This window comes from Elephas maximus, chromosome 19, assembly GCF_024166365.1.
Source record: "Elephas maximus indicus isolate mEleMax1 chromosome 19, mEleMax1 primary haplotype, whole genome shotgun sequence".
Classification (NCBI taxonomy): domain Eukaryota; kingdom Metazoa; phylum Chordata; class Mammalia; order Proboscidea; family Elephantidae; genus Elephas; species Elephas maximus.
In genome coordinates, this window is record NC_064837.1 from 11,684,317 (window position 1) to 11,699,009 (window position 14,693).

The 14,693-nt window shown below is 49.7% G+C and overlaps 1 protein-coding gene across 1 annotated transcript in view; it reads right to left on the reverse strand.

Annotated features, from left to right (window-relative positions):
- The window catches only part of NTN1 (netrin 1), a 252,362-nt gene extending 247,198 nt beyond the window's left edge, over window positions 1-5,164 (reverse strand). The window contains exon 1 of the mRNA XM_049861263.1: window positions 5,154-5,164. The gene's annotated coding sequence lies outside the window, so the exon portion shown is untranslated. The remainder of the gene's footprint in view (window positions 1-5,153) is intronic.
- Window positions 5,165-14,693: the final 9,529 nt, after the last annotated feature.

Below are 14,693 nucleotides of genomic sequence, written 5' to 3' on the forward strand. Positions count from 1 at the left end.
ATCACCATGCACCACAAGGACACTGTCCCTTTAGAGGATGACAAACTGCCCTGGGCAACTGGAGATCATGTACAGGACAGTCATGACGAGCACTACAGAAGTTCTGAGGTTTAGTATTAATGAGCATCAATAATAAATTGCTAATTAATAATTAATATGACAATAAGCATGAATAATAAATACCAATAAAAAGTATCAGCTTCAGCTTGGGGTCAAGTAGATCCCTCAAGACAGGAGTCATAACCCTACTGGCACTTACTGAGCACTCCGCGTCAGGCCTGCTTCTGAAAACTGGTGTGTTGGGCCTCAGCAAAGGGGCTTGGTGGGGCGATGGTGGTGGTGGAGAAGCTTGAAGTGAAATTTTGAGAAGAAGCTTCTCAGGGAAGACAGGATGGGGAAGATAAGCCAAATTGTAGGTCCCATGAGAATGGGTGTTACATCTTTCTGTCTCAGTACAATCCCAAACTCCTAGCACAGTGGTTGTTGGTACATAGAGTAGGTATTAAAAAAACATTTGCTAAATGAACACACCACCACCCATCTGTCAGTTTGTTGTACTGTGGTGGCTTTCACGTTGCTATGATGCTGGAAGCTATGCTACCAGTATTTCAAATACCAGCAGGGTCAGCCATGGTGGATAGTTTTCATCAGAGCTTCTGGGCTAAGACTAGGAAGAAGGGTCTGTCAATCTACTTAGAAAAATTAGCCAATGAAAGCCCTATGGATTATAACAGAATATTGTCTGATATAGTGCTAGATGTCATCAGGAAAGACCAATAGCAGAGAAGCACATCATGTTTAGTAAACTCGAAGGCCAGTTGAAGCAAGGGAAACCCTCAACGAAATGGATTGACTCGGTGGTCACAACAACAGTCTCAAACACACCAATGATCATGAAGATGGTGCAGGACGAGGCAATGCTTCATTCTGTTGTACATGGGGTGTCCACGAGTCAGAGCCAACTAACAAAAACAACAGCAAATGAACGGAGGGTCCCAGCCAATGTCTTTGCAGATACAGAAGATGGGTTTTTTTGGTGTCCAGGAGTTGGGCTCGAGTTTAGTTGATCTGATGCAGTTGTCCATCCATGAGCCTTCTTCATTTCCCACAGTTCCTCGTCCACATAAACAAGACTCACATTGCAGGGCACGTTGGCCTTGCACTAGAACTCAGGCTGTCCTCGGCGTCATCCAAACCTCAGCCTGTGATGTGTACCCCTCAGCCCCCAAGTCTCCTGGATCCAGGGTGCAGAGTAGGAGCCAGCCCTTTGCAATGGGAGCCAAGGCCCCGCTCTGTGCTGGGTGCCCTCACCCAGGATCCAAAGGGCTCGGGAGACAGCTGTCTCCTCCCTGGGCCCCCTCAGCTAAGATCTGATTTTCTCATCATCTGGATAGTCTCAGCGACTCGAAGCAAAGGGATGAACTAGCCTGACCTTTCTGGAGGTTTGTTTAAAGCAGAACAATGTTTGTCTTGTCCAAACACTATGAATTACTCCAGAGAATCCTGCCCAGTTTTACAATCCACAGCTACAAACGGCTGACACAAATAAGACTCGTCCCCTCCCCTTCCCCCCTCTCTTTTCCTAACGGCTTCTCCTCTGCTCACCGCTTGCTTTCTTCCACTCTTCCAGGCTTTCCCCGGCCCCCCTTTCACACCTCCTTCCCTCCGAGCCCCAGAGTGGTGAAGAGGCAGGTGTTGGGTATGTGGGCCCCAGCTCACACCTGGGTTATTGCTGGCACAGATCCCCTTGTGGCAGGCAGCTCTGTCCCCAGCACAGGCAGGGTCTGCCTTGCTAAGGAGAGCCTTTGGGCACATTTGTGCCATCTGTGTGGGGCCTGCAGTATGCAGCGTTCGGTCCAGCTGTGAGAGCGTGTTGGTAAGAGGAGGCCTCTGGGTTTGGAGGCTCAGTCCCCAGTCTGCCAGCAGCCTGCACACTAATACCATATGCTGTCCATCAGGGTGCTCAGCCCCTCCCCCCGCACAGTCTGGGGGATCCTGAGGTATCCCCACCTACTACAGCCTGGTGGAGCTGGTGAGGGACAGATCAAACACAAGCCACAGAAAAGCGGCTGTTGGGGGCAGAGCCCAGTTTCGGCTGCATCTCCCTAAGGGTGGTCCTTTACCAGCTGCGTCAAAATGCTTTGGGAGAAATCTGGCAACTGATATTGGTAATGGTTACACAACATAATTGACGGAAATGGTGTACCGACTTGTACACATGAAAGATGCCGAATTGGCAAATGTGTTATCTACATTTTTACATCAATAAAAGATGTTCAAAAAACGCTTGGGGAAGCTTGTTTAAAATGCAGATTTCTGGGCCCTTCCCCAGGCCTAGGGAAGCACCATCTAGGGGTGGGGCCGTGAGCATTAGGGCCCAGAGGCCAGGAAGTCCACTCCAGGTCAAACCCTCTTGCAAACACAGGCTGGGTGACATACACAGGCAAGTGGCTTCAGGCCTTGGTATAGCCATCTGTACAATGGCTCTCGAATCCCAGAAAGGCCCCTTCCAGCTCTTCCCCTCTAGGAGAACTCCGTATCAGAATCCAGAAGCAGGTGAGTGGAGGAACATTCTAAGAGGAAATTTGGGGACTGAAGACTCAAGACTGGTTGCCCACGGAGTCGCTCTGACTCATGGAAACCCCACGTGTTACAGAACTGAGTTCCACAGGGTTTTCTTCCTTTCTTCCACGGGGCCATTGGGTGAGCTTGAACCGCCAACTATCAGCAGCCAAGCAAAAACCGTTGGTGCCATTGAAGACTCAAGGACTCACCAAAGCTCCAAGGGAAGAAGCTGGTGTAAACTTTGGGAGAAGCCAGGAGAGAGTGCAGCAGGACTGGTGGCTGGGTTGTGAGTGGTGTGGGACTCGGCCACTGCGTGTGGAGCACCGGGGTCGAGGGCTTCCCAAGTATGAGGGCATTTCATCCCTTGCTTTGCAAACAAGGAAGCTGAGACACAGGGGAGCTTCCTTGTTCCACTCATGGAATTCCACCTGCTGTCTACATCATGTGGCCATTCCAGAAATCTCTTCACCCCAGCGGTTCCCCTTGCTACTGCAGCTTCGTACGGAGCCTAGGTTCAGCCTTAGAGCCACAGCTCCACCTCTTCACAGGGCAGGAGTGTTGCACTGGGCGGAAGAGCCCACAGCCAAATCTGCCTCATGAGGTGGACACACCGCGAACCCGGACGGCTGGGAAATCAGGTCCTGGAGCGTCTCGCTAGATAGAGCCAGGCCTGCCCACCCGGAGGCTCCACAGCCTGGCTGGGGGGTGCTGTCGTGAGCTCTCCACCCGAAGGGGGATCTTCCGTGGTAGGGCGGCGGCTGGAGCCCAAGATCCAAAGGGCAGAGGGCGCCTCCAGCGAAAGGCTCCGTGCACTTGGGACCTCTAAGGCCGTTTGCGCCCAACTCTCGGGGGAGATCCCGGGCACCGCGCGGGGTCGAAAAGGGGTCAGAGAATAAGGCGTCGTCCTCCGCTCAGCTGACGTTCCCGGATGGGCTCTAGGGTCTGGGCAGTGATGGCGAGCAGCAGGCCGCAGAGGGCTTCGGGTCACCTCCCAGGCCCCGCGGGCGGACAAGCTGGTACGAGAAACCCGGAATAAAATATCAGTGTGCGGGTCGGGACGGCACCGGCCGGTCCCTATATCTGTGATCTATACTTGTGCGTTAATTCGATTCACAATTTGGGAAACTCAGAGGCTTGCTGTGTGACCTCGAGCGAGCTATTGACGGCTCTGGGCGTCTTCTGCGTTTGGACGGCTGCCCTCTGAATCGCAGCTCCAGTGTCTGCGACTTGAATTCGCCCCAGGCCGCGCCTCCTTATAGTTGAGTATTTTATTTGATAATCAGTCTCTTTGTCCCCAGAGGCCTTACCCCGAGCTTCCTGGCTCCCCGCTTCCCCTCGGCCCCCGCCTTGGTCCCGCTCCCGCCCGACTTTCCCGTCGAGCAGGAGAAGGCACTCGAGTGAGTGATTCCCGGAGCGGAGGCCGAGGCCCGCGGGTCCGCGGCGCGGGCCGGGCTGTATGGAAATGGCCCGAGAAGCCGGCGGGCGCGGCGGCGATTTATTCTAGGAGTGACAGCCCCTTTGAGCGCTCGGCGAATGGCATTTTCTGTCTGTGAAAGCCTTTCTTCCCACCTCTGTTCAGATTAGCCCGGGGGATGAATGCGCCCATTATCCAGCCCGCTGACCATTCTGAAACGCCAAATTAATTACTAAGCACTGAATCAGGCGCCGGGACCGGGGCACTGGGAGGTGCGAAAACAGCGAGCGGCTGGAGATGGGCAAGGCGAGGGGCGCGGCGCGAGAGGCCCGGCGGGGTGGCCAGGGGCGCGGGCGCGGCGGGGCCGGGCCGGACTGGTTGCCGAGCGCGACCTGCCGGCGTGACCGTGCGCGACCGCGGGGCGGGCAGGCGCGGAGCCGGGGGCGCGGCCCGGGGCAGGCTGGGCTCGCGGGGACCGCGGCCAGAGGGCGCCAAGCGCGCGGGGCCTCGCCCCACGGTCGGCCCGGGAAGGCGCCCCCAGACGGCCCCGACCCGCGGCCGCCCAGCCATTCCCGCGCAGGCTCTGCGCCGCTCCATCTGCCCTCCCCGGCCTTCCCCAAACTTGGGCGCCGCCCGCCCGCAGCCCGGGCCGGAGCTTCCCGGGCGCGGGGCCGCACTGGGCGGCCCCCACCGGCCCCGAACTCCCGCCCGGCCGACCGCACTTACCGCCCCAGGCGCCCACGAGAGGAGGCGGCGAGCTCTCGGCGGCTCCTGCCGGTGTGCGTGCGCGCGGGGCGCGGAGGAGCGCGCCTTTGAGACTCTTCCCGGAGACTCCGCCAGGTGGTGTCAGGCCGGCCGACCACCGCGGCTCCGCAGCCCCCGGCCACCCGGCTTCCCAGCCCGCCCCGGCAGAAGCCCGCCACTCGCTCGCACCCGCGTCCTGCCGCGCCGGCTCCCGCAGAGCTGAGCCAGAGCACCGAAGCGCAGGGTGGCTATCAACTGGGGAGCACCGGAGCCCCAGCGAAGGCCACCCATTCCACCCACTTTGGCTGCCCTGGGGGCTGGATCTCCCACTCTATTTTTTTTTTTTTCTGATCGGGTGCCGGGTGGTGGGAGGGGAGGGAGTGGAGAAGTCTTATCCGAAGACGTGCGATTATGTCCCTCTGGTCACCACCTCAGGGCGGAGTCTCAAGGCTCTGCTCCACTGGTCCCCTCGCCCTGGCTCCAAGATGGCGAGCTGACACGCCTCCCCCCAGTTACCACCGAAATGACTGAACAGATAACACAGAGACTGTAGCCACCAAAAACTAGGGGAAGGTGTCATTCACGCTCCTAAAACTTAGGAAAGTTGAAGATGACCAGAGGGGAGGTTGAAGGAACCCTCCATTCATCAGACGAGACGCAGGAAGCCTTCTGGGAAGGGCAGAGAGCGCCCGCTCCCCGGAGTGTCTCCTCCAAGCTCCAGTGCCTGGGACAGTTCAGGCGAGGCCAGCACGGGGAGCCCTCCTCAGAGCTCGAGGCTCCTCCAGGGCGCAGGTTTGCTGGCATAAACTAGGATTCTAGCTTCAGCCCGTTATTAATAGTTTCCCTCAAGTGTCTTCTCTTTCAAGAATTACTTTTTGACGTTTGTACTAAGACTGCAAACTGCATTAGCAACACAGTTTTTCTGTCTTCATTATTTACTGGTGTTTCTTTTTATACTTCCTCACTCCTGAGTTCCTTATTTTGATTAATTTCTCACACAACTGAAATAGTACTTTGAGTAAGCCTTAGGGGAAGGGTGTAGAGCCGGTGGACTTTTTGCCAGTCTGAAAATATCTCTCCGTTAACTTAGACACTAGCTAGATGTAGGATTCTAAGGTCATAACCCTTTCCGCTTACAGCTCTGTTAGCATTAAATGAGACAATGAAGGTAAAGTGCTTACTTTACTCTGAGGCTAGAACATAAATGGATGGACTTAACTATAACTGTCAGTTATTAGTTATTGAATTATTGTCTTCTGGTTTTTACTGTTGCAGAAACTTCTAGGTTTTCAGAGGATAATATCATTCAGACCTTTAATCTTTTTTGGTCATCTGGCTTTCGTTTACTTTCTTTAAAGAAAAAAAATAGGTTCTGTTACTGCCTCCTTTACTAATTTTGACCTTGGTTTGCTGACTTCACTCTTCACCTTTATTGCTTCTCCTGTAAAATAAACAATCGGCCCAGATGATTGCTGTGGTCCTACCCAACTCCAGCAGTCTGGGAGCCTATTCAAACCAAAACCAACGCACTGCTGTAGAGTCAGTTCCAACTTACAGCAACCCTATAGGACAGAGCAGAACTGCGCCATGGGGTTTCCAAGGCTGTAACCTTTACTGAAGCAGACTGCCACATCTTTCTCCTGCGGAGCTGCCGATGGGTTCCAACCACTGATCCTACAGTTAGCAGCAAGCGCTCAGCCACTGTGCCACCAGGACTCCTCTGGGAGCCTGTTAGTCTATGATTAAAAAGCAATGGCCCATCACAATTAGATACCACTTCACACCCACTAGGGTGGCTGTAATAAAAGAGACAGATAATGGCAAATATTGGTGATGATGTGAAAAAATTGGAACCCTCATACAGTGCTGGTGGGAATGTAAAATGGTGTGGCCACTTTGGAAAACAGTTTGACAGTTCCTCAGTAAGTTAAACATAGTTATCATATGACTCAGCAATTCCATTTGTAGTTATAGACTCATCCAAACCAAACCAAACCAAACTCAGTGCCGTGGAGTCGATTCTGACTCATAGCGACCATACAGGACAGAGTAGAGCTGCCCCACAGAGTTTCCAAGGAGCAAACGGGCCGATTCAAACTGCCGACCCTTTGGTTAGCAGCCGTAGCACTTAACGACTACGCCACCAGGGTTTCCTATAGACCCATAAGAACTGAAAACAGGTGCTCAAACAAAAATTTGTACATGAATGTTCACACCAACACCATCCACAATAGCCAAAAGGTGGCAACAAATGTCCACCAGCTGGTGCATGGGTAAGTAAAATGTGATATATCCATACAATGGAGTGTTGTTCAGCCATAAAAAGAATGAAGTACTGATGCATGCTATAACATGGATGAACCTGGAGAACACCATGCTAAGTGAAAGAAGTCAGGCACAAAAGACCACATACAGTACGTTCCATTTATATGGAAAGTTCAGAATAGGCAAATCTGCAGAGACAGGAAGTAGACTAGTGGTTGTCTAGGGCTGGGGGCGAAGGTTGGGAGAAAAGGAGGACTGAGTGCTGGTGGGTACTGTTTTTTTTTTTCATGGGGAGGGTGATAAAAATCTACTGTGGTAATGGTTATACAACTCTGTGATTTTACTAAAGGCCATTGAACTGTACACTTTCTATGAGTGAATTGTGTGGAATGTGAATTATATCTCAATAAATCTGTTAGGTAAAAAAAATTATTTATTGAGTATTCAGTACCCCTCAGACCCTGGGGTAAGTACTGCTGATACAGAAGTGAACAAGGAGACACGGTCTCTGTCCTCGTGGAGCTTAGAGCATAACTGAGGATTTAAGCGTTTCAAAGGTGGAGCCCTGGTGGCGCAGTGGTTAAGGGCTTGGCTGCTAACCAAAACGTTGGCAGTTTGCATGCACGAGCTGCTCCTTGGAAGCCCTATGGGGCGGTTGTCCTCTTCCTCCTCACATGCACAAAGATTTCTAGGGTCCACACAACGGCAAGACTGTTCTGAACCTTACCATGTCCTGATACCTAGGTTTTAACTTTCTATTCTTCCTTCTCTTTGCAATCCCCCTGCCTTGAAATAAATGGCTGCAGATAGCTCCACACACTCAGCATAACCTTTGACTCTCAGAAGAGTGTCTCCTAAGAGAGTAGTCCCTGCAAGGCCATAGTGGGGTAAGTGCAGCAACTGTGGGGCCAGACCACCGGGGTTCAAACTCCAGCCTGCCCCTCCCTAGCTACTTGAACACAGTCAAGATACTTACCCTGTCTGTGCCTCAGTTTCCTCATGTGAAAAATGGGAATAACAGTGACTACTTCACAGGGATTTTGTGAGGATTGAATGAATTAAAATATGTAAAGTGACGACCTGTGGTAAGCATCCTATAAGTGTTAGCTGACGTCGCCATTATTCATGTTATTATCGTTATCTTTCTGCAAATTACAGCGCTTCAACCTATTTCACGGAGCCCTGGTGGCCAGTGGTTAAGCAGTGGGCTGCTAACCGAAAGGTCCCCGGTTGGAACCCACCAGTCGCTCCGCGGGAGAAAGATGTGGCAGTCTGCTTCCATAAAGATTTACAGCCTTGGAAATCTTGTGGGGGCAGTTCTACTTTGTCCTGTAGGGTCGCTATGATTTGGAATGACTGGAAGGCAACGAGTTTGGTGGGGTTTTTTTTGGTTAATCTTTTTCACAGGTCTGCTACTTTCCCATGGCCCACTAGGTGGCGCAGGCACACCATTTCAGGCAGAGAAAGTGGCCTCTGGGTCCCCTGCACAGTTAACGTATGGCCTTGGTTAACAATGCAACTTGGCTGATGCTGTGGCTGTGGCCCTAAGCTGCTGTATATGGCAGTATCACCTAAAATGTGGCAAATTTCTCTAATCTGTGTCAATCACTGGAAGAGGGGTTCCATGGCACTCTCCCTTGCTGCCGTTGTTTATTTTCTCTTATTGCAAAAAAAGCACCCTTCTTTTGGAGCCCTGGTGGTGCAGTGGCTAAGAGCTTGGCTGCTAATAAAAAGGTTGGCAGTTCGAATCCATCAGCTGCTCCTTGCAAACCCTATGGGGCAGACCTGCTTTGTCCTGTAGGGTCGCTATGAGTTGGTATCGACTCGATGGCAGTGGGTTTGATTTGGGTTTGTTTTTTTTTTTAACAAGAAATATTTTATAACGCTTTCCCTTATCATCCTGAAGTGAAAATTGTTGATAATATAGCCTTCCCAAGCCCATAAATTCTTTCCCCATATCAACATAAAGGAAGAGTAAAATCAAGTCATTTATTGTACAATTACAAGTATTTCAATGTGAAAATGCTTTGGCACAATTCCATTAGATGACAGAGTGAAAAAGTCAAATGTAGCATCTATATATAGAATTATCAAGAAGACTACAGGAACAAATGAGGTCTGATACAGGTTGAGTGGCATTGCCCAGGAAAACACAGTTTTCTAAAATGGTCGATAATTCTTGACTAAGTGGCACCTGAAGATGAGCAACACCTGTCACCATCAACAAAAATGCAGTACCCTCTGGCGGTGAACAGGGTGGAGTGGCTTCATATGGCCACACTTTCATGCTTGTGCTTTATTCAGCCTTTAAAATAACATGATGAGACACGGGGAGGAAGACACTATGCTACCACAGGCCTAGTTATCAGGCCGAGACACTGGGGCATTCTAAGCAACATCGTCGATCACGTAAAGTTTCCTTCCGGAAGATTCTAGGCTGGGAATAAAAAGAGCTTAGAACATTAGTACATGGTAGTAGTTGCCCTTCTGGGAAAGGGGATGTATGTTAAAAAATATGAAGAAACCTTAGTGTTTGTGGAGTCTTTGCGTGGCACAAATGATTAAGCCCTCAACCACCCAGAAAAGCCTTGGAAGAAAGGCCTGGCAATTTGCTTCTCAAAGGTCACAGCCTTGAAAACCCTGTGGAACAATTCTATTCTGCACACATGGGGTTGCTGTGAGTCAGAACTGACTCGATAGCACCTGGTTTTGTGTGTGTGTTTATAGACAAAATAAAATTAGGATCTAAACACAGGTGATTTTTCATCCACATGAATGTCCAGTGGGTCATTCAAAAGTTGTAAAGGAAGAAGAGTTCTTTGTCGTATACGCGGTCCCATACGTGGAATGTGTTGCAGCTATCTGGCATCTCTGGCCCCTAACTACTAAATAATAGTAGTACCCCTCCAACCCAATGCCACTGTATGAAACAATGGCATCTCCACTGAGAACCGCTGGTCCAGGGTCAAACTTGTTTTGGGCATTTCTAGTAAACCTGGTACTTGGTCTGCTTGAGGCTCGACTTGTAAAAAGTATTCTCTTTTCTCTAGTCCACACAAATAGACTTAGCTGAGACTAGACCCAGGACTCAAAGGGGGTTCCAGAGAGAGGGGGGCTGTGGGAGGCGGCCTTTTCCCCTGAGTGTCCGCCTTCATGTTAGCTGTTTATCCAGAAAAGGGGAACCTGAGGGAGGCTGGGCCTCTCCTGTTAATCTCAAGCTCAACCCAGTGGTCTTTTTGAGGCTTTCCGTGAAACCCAGCTGGGAAGTAAATCAGCAGTCATAATCCTGATTCAGCCACAGGGACCAGAGCCTCTGACCAAACCCCTGGCTTGTGAGAATTTCCGGCTGTACATTGGCTTGGCATGTCAGCTCCAAGCTCTCCTCACTCTGCTCTCTCAGGGATGGAGCTAGCGAGACCAGGGCTCCTTGGGATGTCGTTTTGACAAGTTGGCATGAACAAGCTTGCTCACTGGGCTCCATTAATTATGTCTACCTCCACCTGCTATGGGGCTTTTCTGGCCCAGGCATCTGGCCCTTCCTTTCTCTTGGCAGTTATGGCACCTCCCTGCCAACTTTCGGCTTGTTTGTCCTGAGAAGCAGGTATGACATGACCCAATCCCCTCCCTGGTATCCTTGGAATGCAGCTGATTTAGCATAAGGAGCTCAGGGTCTCTCTTGGGCAGGGCAGCTTAGTCTTTCTGGACACATTCCACCCCCTCTGCCAACTGATGTCTCAGGGCCAGCTGGCCACCTGCAAAATGGATCTGACTCCTCAAGCATTCCCTCCCAGACTGTCTGGTCTAAAAGGAACAGATGAAGGACCCAGAACTCTTCCCCAAAAGGATTAAATGCCTGCAACTCTGTTGATGTCTGCTATTCAGACAAACAGTCCAGGTGTCTTCTCACCCAAGCATCCATGCACCTGCAGCTGTAAACCTGTGTGGTTTATTTAGTCCACAAGCACTTATTGAATTCCTCTTGAATGCCAAGCACTATGGTGGACCAGTGGGAACTGAGAAGACACAGTTCCCATACTCACAGGTCTTACAGCCTAGCTGGAAAGACAGACATCCAACAAACAGTAACACAGGTAGCTATGTCATTGCAACTTAGGTAGGCATTACATTACGAGAAAGCACAGGACCCATGGGCGAGAGCAGAACAAGGGCTGGGATGGCCCGGGGGTGGGGGTGGGCTGGGCAACCCTGAGGAAGTGACATCTAAGTTGAAACCTGGGGGATGAGAAGGTGAAGAGGGTGGAGAAGGGAGCAGCACAGGTGAAGGCCATAAGCCAGGAGGTAGCTTGGAATGTTCCAGAAATCAGAATAATAGCCAGCACTTAATTGATCACTTCTATGTACCCAGCCTGTTCCAAGTGCCGTACAGGTATTAATTCTTCTAATCTCCTCAATGCTATGAAATAAGGTACTGTCACCCTCGTTTTACAAACGAGGAAACTGAAGCACAGAGAGGTAAAGTAATTTTCCCAAAGTCCCACAGCTAGAAAGTGACAGAGCCAGCATTGGGAGCCAGGTCCTCTGACCCCAGAGTCCATATCCTGAACCTTTATGTGAGAGTCCACAGTGAAGACAAAAAGTCAGGGCATTCTAAGAGCTGAATAGCATAGTACCTGCGTACACACAGGCACATGCAGGACATGTATAAAAGACTGACGAAGCCACATTCATGGTAGAAAGGACCTTAGACATTTAGCTGAGGCTCAGGGAGGGGAAGTGACTTGGGCAAGGATGCACGGGTACCTCAAAAGTAGGATTAGGAGCCAGCTTTCGGACTCCCCCTCCAATGCTTGTCCCACTCTTTTCCCCAAGAAAGGTCATTCGGGGGAAAGAGGGTCAGGAAGTAGTTTGGGGCAAAAAGGAATGGACTCTGAAAAAATGGGAAAGAGAGCCTAATTCCTGAGAGAAAAACAGAGTCATGAAATGAAAAAGAAAGTGGAGTGTGTGTTGACTAAGTGGAGACACAGATAGAAGGACTTAGCTGAGGTATTTTATTAAACTGATGCCAATTACTAATAATAGTAAAATCTCAGTTGGTACTTACTATAGACCAAATGTACTTGTCACTTTTCTGTCTATCATCTCATTTAACCCACATAACAACCTTATGAGAGCAGTATTGTTATTACCTCCATTTTGGAGATGAAGAAACAGAGGCACAGAGGGTTTAATAACTTGCCTAAAGTCAAATAACAAGTAGGTGGAGGAGCTGCGGTTTCTTTCTTTTTTTAAATAATATTTTATTGTGTTTTTGGTGAAGGTCTACACAGCAGTTTAGGTTCCCATCCAATAATTTCTACACAAATTGTTCAGTGACATTGGTTATACCCTTCACAGTGCATGAACATTCTCATTATTTCTGTTTTGGTTGTTCTATTTTCATTAATCTAGTTTCCCTGCCCCCCATACAGTCTCATCTTTGTTTTAAAGTCATTGTGGACGGTTTGGTTTCATATAGGTGATTTTTGAAAGAAGCATAATACTTACAGGTGATATTATTTTTTGAGCCAATTTGATCTTTAGCTACAAGGTGACCCCAGGGGTTAGTTTCAGTTCAAGGTTTGAAGAGTATCTTAAGGCATTCTCAGGGAGTTCTCCAGTCTCAACCAGTCCAATAGGTCTGGGTTTTTGTTTTTTAGGAAATTGAGGTTCTGTTTGACATTTTTCTTCCATTCTATCAGGGTCATCTAATTGTGGCCCTGATTAGAACATTTGGTAGTGATAGCTGGGCACCATCTAGTTCTTCTAGTCTCAGGATGGATGAGCCATGTTTGTGCAGACTATTTGTCCTGTGGACTAGTTTCGTCTTTGAGTCTTTGTTTTCCCTCTTTCTTTTTTGCTAAGGATGAGTAGAGACCACACACACCTTTAAGACCCCAGACACTACTCACCAAACTAGGATGTAGAACATAACTTTATGAATTATAGTCTGCCAATTGACTGAGATTTCCCACAGGATTATGGTCCTAATCCTTCAGACCCAGAAATCCAATCCTGTGAGGTGTTCGGATATGTCTAAGAAGTATTCTTGATTGTGTCCCTATGTTTTTCATTATATATATGAATATATGTGCATATAACCACATGTATATATATGAATATATATATGCTTACGCCTATGTATATTTTTTTAATGTATACACACGTATATACATACCTATACACATATATGCATACATATATACCCATGCATATATTTTTTGGTTGTTTTGCTGTTTTTTCAAGATTATCTATTCCATAGCAATTACCAATAGGTCCTTTTTTCTTGTGTACTTTTTTAATGACACCATTTACCTTCATCAAGCTGTGTACTGGGCTGCGGTTTCTAACTCAGGTTGTCCGGTACCTGTTTTCTTCTTCAGTTAGCCACACAGCCTCTCAAGTAATTTCAAAGCTGGTTCATTGAGCAGTGGGAGCACAAGGTGGGGATGGCTCTTGGCTTTGCATGTGGACGAGGACATAATGATATAATCAAACTCTGTCCCAAACGGAAGTTATTTCTACTCTAATTCTGAGAGGCATTAGGAAGGCCCCAGGAATCTGAAAAATTCCCCGTTGCCATCCAGTCGAGTCCGACTCAAAGCGACCCTATAAGACAGAGTAGAACTGCCCTATAGGGTTTCCAAGGAGTGACTGGCGGAGTTGAATGACTGACCTTTCGTTAGCAGCCGTAGCTCTCGGCCACTGCACCACCAGGGCTCCTGTGAAACATAGGCAGCTCCGATGGTCATATTATCACGACTTAAGGTGCGGGCAACTTGCAGACCTTCATCCTCTCCTGAGGGGCTCCCAAATCTGGAGGTGAGAATATTCCAGAAGGCAAGTGGCTATCTCCTTGGCATTTATCCCTATGAGCCCTGGCTGCCCACTAGCAGCAGCAGGGGGGCAGGGGCCCTGGGAGCACAGTCTGCAATATTCTTGTGGGTTCCTGCTGGCCCAATCCCTGGAGTCAGGACCATCTTTACAGCCAAGGACCTAGACCTGGGCAGCTGCACCTGGTGCCCACTCTGTCTGCACACCCCTCTGAGGGCTGGTCCACAGAAATTCACCTCAGGAGGCCTTCTGGGTGAGCTCCGGGCAATTACACCACGAGTTGTGGCTCCACTGTCCACAGGGTGTACGTGTGGGAGTTTGGAGGTGCGTGGAAGGGGAGGAGGAGATGGTCTAGGGCTGCAAAGTAGACAAGCTGCAGGAATCCGATTCTGAGGCCTGTCAGAGAAAAGGCGGGAGACTGTCACGGGCAGTTACTCTCCATCAGTTGGAAGGGTATGCTCCTCTTTCTAAAAACCAGAACCCCCTAGTGCGAGCTCGTTCCCCATTCTCACTTCACGCTTAACCTGAGGCCTCTGAATTTAACCGTCGCCTTGGGTGAATTTGGATTCACAGAGACTCTATGGGACAGAGAACCGCCCACAGGGCTTCCAAGGCTGTAATCTTCACAGAAGTAGACTGTCACATCTTCCCCCTGTGGAGCGGCTGGTGGGTTTGAACCACCAACCTTCTGGTTAGCAGCTGAGCACTTTACCACTGCACCCCCAAGGCCCCTTCCCCTGAACTTAGGAGGGGAAAAATTGTGTCTTTATTTTCACTCACCTCCCACTGACATTTAGTACTTCCTTTAATAACGAACCCAGGCAACAGACCACAGTGGTATCAACAGGCAGTACTGTGACTTTGTCCCCAGTGG